The sequence below is a fragment of the Trachymyrmex septentrionalis genome, unplaced genomic scaffold (assembly GCF_001594115.1).
Source record: "Trachymyrmex septentrionalis isolate Tsep2-gDNA-1 unplaced genomic scaffold, Tsep1.0 scaffold30, whole genome shotgun sequence".
Lineage (NCBI taxonomy): Eukaryota > Metazoa > Arthropoda > Insecta > Hymenoptera > Formicidae > Trachymyrmex > Trachymyrmex septentrionalis.
Genome location: NW_017305463.1, coordinates 81,374 through 86,932, shown reverse-complemented (window position 1 = coordinate 86,932; position 5,559 = coordinate 81,374).

Below are 5,559 nucleotides of genomic sequence, written 5' to 3'. Positions count from 1 at the left end.
TCTTGACGTCTATCTCAGAGTCGCTGCGCCACAAGATCCTTTGTAGGTGTGTTTGCGAAGGATGTACGAGTACTTACCTGTACATTTTTATGATGTCTGCGATCAGTACGTAAAGTGCGGAATCGCGTTATGATTGACATCAAATCTTGCTGTACAACCGGACCAATTCTCAAGGCGTCGTTTAGAACTATTCCCGTGTCACTTTAACACGAGGCATCAAAAACAACACGAATCTTTGACGATTGTCCGATGCTCTTACGGACACAATGATGAGGTAATAGAATGCTGTATCCTCGTGCACGTTAACCTCCTTCATGTGTCTTAATGCCAAATACTCTTCCATGAAGTGGACATATTGGACATATCCCTTAGATTTGGCTCCCGAACGAATCATCGCTCTATTTCTTGCAATCGTCGCAGAGCAGTATTTCTTGAGTTTCCGATCATTAATCGATTGCTCCTTAACCGGAAGCTTCATGTACCTGCCATGGTCATCCTGAGACACATCGCAAAGTGCTCTTCGCAGTAAGCATTGTTCCTGTTGATTATTATGGACTCGCCGATATCTTCGATCCGCCAGAATTGCGTCAGCTGATCATGTAGCTGAGCATTGGATATGACCATAGTGAAGGCTTGCACCCTTTCCGTAGATATTGTGCTGCTGCGGCGTCCAGCCAGGACCCATCTGAACCTCGTTTTTCTTAGAGTTGTATGGTCCGGGTCTAGATTTGTCTCACGCGGAGCAGCTCCTAGAATATCTCTGCTCCAATCAAGATGTCAATGTTGGAGGAAACATTAAATCGAGGATCCGCCAAATTGAGGTTTTGAGGGATATTATAGTCTCCCCGTCTTGATGTGGATGTCGGAAGTTTCTCGGTTATTTGATCTGTTAATATACAATCTAATGACCTGGAATAAGAATTCATCGTGATTGTACCGTTACCTTTATTGTCTGCGTAGCGTTTGACGTAATATAATATTATTGATATCGATTATCGACACGTTTAGAGAACGTTGCTGCAAACCGAGAGTCTCCGCAAATTTCCTTGAAATAAAATTCGCCTAAGAAAACCAGAGTCCAGTAAAACTCAACACGAGCGTGATGTTCTATCGTAGGCGACAGCGTTGACTACCGCCGTGGAAAACATGACGTGATTCTTGCCATGATTGTCGACAAGTGCGTGACTACGACTGTCGTGGAACCTTCTGTCTTCGATTCCTTCATATTGTCGGGATTCTCCGATGAACTGGTGCTCATGTGTAGCAATATGCTTGGCATCACAGATTTTGCAGCCTCTTGATGGGCATTTAATCAATGAATGCGCTGAAGATTTGAATCGCGGACAATTGACGCAAAGCTTACGATTGCAGACCTCTAACGTCCTCTGCTTGATCGGCGTCGCTAAAACTCCTTACAAAGGTACATGCTCGCCTTTGCAATAATTACATTTGGATTTGACTGTTGCCACGCATGCGGCTTATCGTTTTGGATTAACCTGCGATCGTTTATTACAATCCTTGGAGAAAACACTGACCTTGTTTGTAGCCTCTAGTATCTGACAATAGTAAGAAATAAAATCGTTAAACTGTTTAAATGTGGAGGGCTCTGTACTTACAGAGAAGATTGCCATTCTCGTAATGTGCGTGCATCAAATTTTGAGATTAGGAAATACACTAACAAATCGTCCCAATGCGACGTGAGACATTTGAGAGCCTTAAGGGCATGTACGTTCCGAATTGCCCCGTCTACGATTCAGCGCAGTTTAGTTAAATCTTTCTTCGTTAAAGACGGCAGGTCGAAAGCAAGGTATCTCGCTGTCACAGGCGGAACTTCAATGTCAAACAGAAGGTATCCCGCCATCCACAAGCGGAACTTCTGTGTCGAAAAAAACACTCCCGTCAGCAACGAGCAAAATATCCGTCATCCAGCAGGTCATCCTGACGCTCGAGCAGAGATTCTAACCTCGAAGAAGTCGTCGGTCATAACCGGTCGCCCTCAGTCATAATCGCCGCCTGCGTCGAGAGTCACCTGCATTCTCAGAGACACGCTCACATGAGGACAGCTTCCCCGGGACCGCACTAACGAAGGAAGTTACATCATCGAGGGCGTTCCTACGCATAATATCGGTAAAGAGGATTGTTCGTGGTAGTGCCAATCGAGAATCTTGTCGTTATAAGTATTCAAGTAAGATTAGCTTGCGATGTCGTCCGAGCAAGATATCAGTGTGCTTAAAAAACAACGGGCATCATTAAGGGCTCATGCACGCAAATTAAGACATATGTTGACGCGGTCATTCAGGCCACTCCGGCCATTGTTGCTCAGCTCGAGGAGCGCAGAATCAAGTTGAACGAACACTGGTCACAGTATAACATCATATAAAGTCAAATAGAGTTGCTTGATGACAATGAGAGCAATGATCGGGTCGTCTTTGAGGAAGCATATTATTTACTTTGCGCGAACTTCTCAATCCGATACTGTCTCGGCGAGCGCAGCCAACGTTGCCATCCACATCGAGTGTATCTAGTCGATCAGAAAACCAGTTTAACGTCCGATTGCCAAAGTTAAATCTTTCAACGTTTTCCGGCAAATACGATGGTGGTTCCCATTTTTCGATTCATTTGATTCAATCATTCACTCGAATGTGACATACAAAAATTGCAATACCTCGCTGACCGGCGACGCAAGTAATGTAATCAGTGCCCTTGCAATTTCCGCCGCGAATTATCAAATAGCATAGAATCTTTTGAGGAAACGTTACGACAATAAACAGATAATCATTCACACGCACATCAAGGCCATACTGAAGTTCCGCCTGTGATGGTGGGATAGCTTGCTCGTATAGTCGTCGTTTGGTCCTTCGAGCCGGATATCAATCATCCGAGCTTCATTGGAAAGTGCAATATTAGCGCAAGCTAATATTGCACTTTCCAATGAAGCTCGGATGATTGATATCTGGCTCGAAGGATCAAAAACATTGTTAACACAAAACTGATGTCTCGTAATATGGCGAGTTTCGTGGGCATGTCCCCGTCACAGTCCACACATGTTACGGGTGATTCCGTCAGGAGCGACGTAGTCGAGAGAATGCAACATGTTTCTCTCTGAGTTGAAATTAATTTTATTTGCTCTGGATTACAACAGTCGCAAGCACGGACAAAAATTTGATAATTTTGCCGCGTAAAACGGGTATCGTTGTTCGCACCGATCGCGTGGCCGTTCATCACAAAGTGTGCCAACACACACATACAAAAAAAGCAGGTATAGGCGCCCTCTCGTCTAGTGACACCGTTCAGCGCTTAACGCCGGCCAATCATGGTCGCGCCGATACGACTGGCCAATAGCCAATTATGCGCTTATTGCGCAGGATCGCGCGCGAGTTATGACTGTCTGGTCAACGCACGCGACTTATGCCTCAAGAAAAATAAGACACGACGGTAAAAAACATATTAATAGTATTTATGATACATTGTGGTCGAACTCCACGATAGTCTTAAATTGGATAGCATCGTCATTGCGAAAATGATTGGTATTTGTTCCACAGAATCGGAGAGATTCAAAGCATAACTAATCCTAGCAATTAGCGCCACATTAAGTCGTTCGATAACCCTGCCGATATCTTGTCGCGCGATCTCGACCAATAAGAATTAACAAAATTTTCAACGTACTGGCATGGACCCTTCTTGTTACTGAGTGACGACTGCTGGTCCAAATCCGAATTTCACGCGATCGTTAAAAAATCTTTCCAAACAGAGGAAGTGCTTCACGGCCGTCGCTGTCTGTGATCACTTTATCGTAAACGAATTGCTAAACATTCGAAGCTTAATAAGACATATCATATTCTCGCATACTGTCTGGGGTTTTTCAGATCTCATCACCCGGACGAGTCTATGACCTTTATGTCCCACCAAGAGATGCTAATCGCGTTACAAATCTTGTATAAATCGCCGTAAAGTCATGGTTGCACCACGTCTTGCATAACGCATAATGCATAGTGCACAAGAGAACTAACTAATCGAAAATCTTCTTTTCTATAGAATGGGAGGAAAAGAAAGATTCTGATTAGTTGATTTGTTTATGCATTATGCAAAAGTCTATGAGGCCTTCAAGCCTTTTTCGAGGAGCATAGAAGGCATTGTGTGCAAGAAGCGTGCCCTTAATGCATCGACCAGTATACGAGTACTATCTCTATCTCCATTCATGTCCGAAAACGGAATAATTCGAGTAGGAGGCAGGCTGATCAATTTAGAACTAAATTTTAGTATACGTCATCCCATTTTGGTCATCGCGGAACCATATCCTAACCCAGCGTATAATCGAGCAAGAGCATGAGCGAAATGTTCACGCAGGTATAGGCTACCATGGCGGCAGTAAAGCAGCGCTTTTAGCCGATTTCTCTATAATCAGCCGCCCAGAAAATAATAAAGAATTGCCTGATATGTTTCAAGAATAAACCCATCCACTCAAAGGTGATTATAAGATCTTTACCTGTGGAACCGTTTCTAGACCATTTGCGCATTGCGGCGTCGATTATGCCGACCCGTTCACGAAGCGCAAATCTAAGCGACGCAACGCTCACGCTCACAAAGCATACCTATCACCTTTTGTGTGTTTCGCTACCAAATGCGTGCATTTTGAGCTCATCAGCGCTCACTTCAGAGTCCTTCATAACCGCGCTTAAGCGATTCATCATATCGCGCAGGGAAAAATCTCTTGTACTCAAAAAATCGCATTTACTCAAATAACGGGACCACATTCTTCGAGGCTCAAGGACAGTTTAAAGAGTTTTTCGATTTTTTGCGTAGAAACCAAACTCAATCCGATATAACTCATTTTTTGCGTGAATAGGAAACCGCGTGGAAATTTATCCCTCCTAACGCACCTCATTTTGGCGGCCTGTGGCAGGCTGCTGTCAAATCCGCGAAGCGTTATCTTTGCAAGATGGTCAGAAAAACGCCCTTGATCTTTAAAGAATTGCAAACAATATTTTGTGAAATAGAAGAGATTCTGAACTCGCACCTTCTTACTCCTGTTACGTCCGGCGGACTCACGCGACTCTTTTCTTTCATAAAGATCTCGAATTCCTCGAAGCTCTAAAATTTTATATTCTTCCCCTTTTTATTTTTCATCTTAAAAACTAAGAATCCGTTATCTCCTCATGAATGTCGTTCCGAGATAAAAATCAATATGGAAAGCGTAAGACTGATTAACGCCAAGATTAACAATCAAGTCGCGAAACGATTCTCGCGAATTCGTAATTATAAAATTTAAGAAACGGCACGCGACGTTCAGGGGTAGATTCTGGGTGGTCCCGTGGCGACGATGCATCCGCGACCTTTCGGCGCCCGAAACGTACGTTTCCCCATAAATCTTAGGGTCATAAAATTTTGGAGTTTCACTTTCCCACTCTATCGATTCCTGTCAACATCTTTCCTCCCCCAAAATCTTGACCAATCTAAGAGCGAAAGAAAATCCTACTCCCAGCTAACGAAACCTATTCCACCAATCCAAATTTGAGTAATCTGCGGCGATTAGTATAAAAATCGCGATTCCGCAACCCC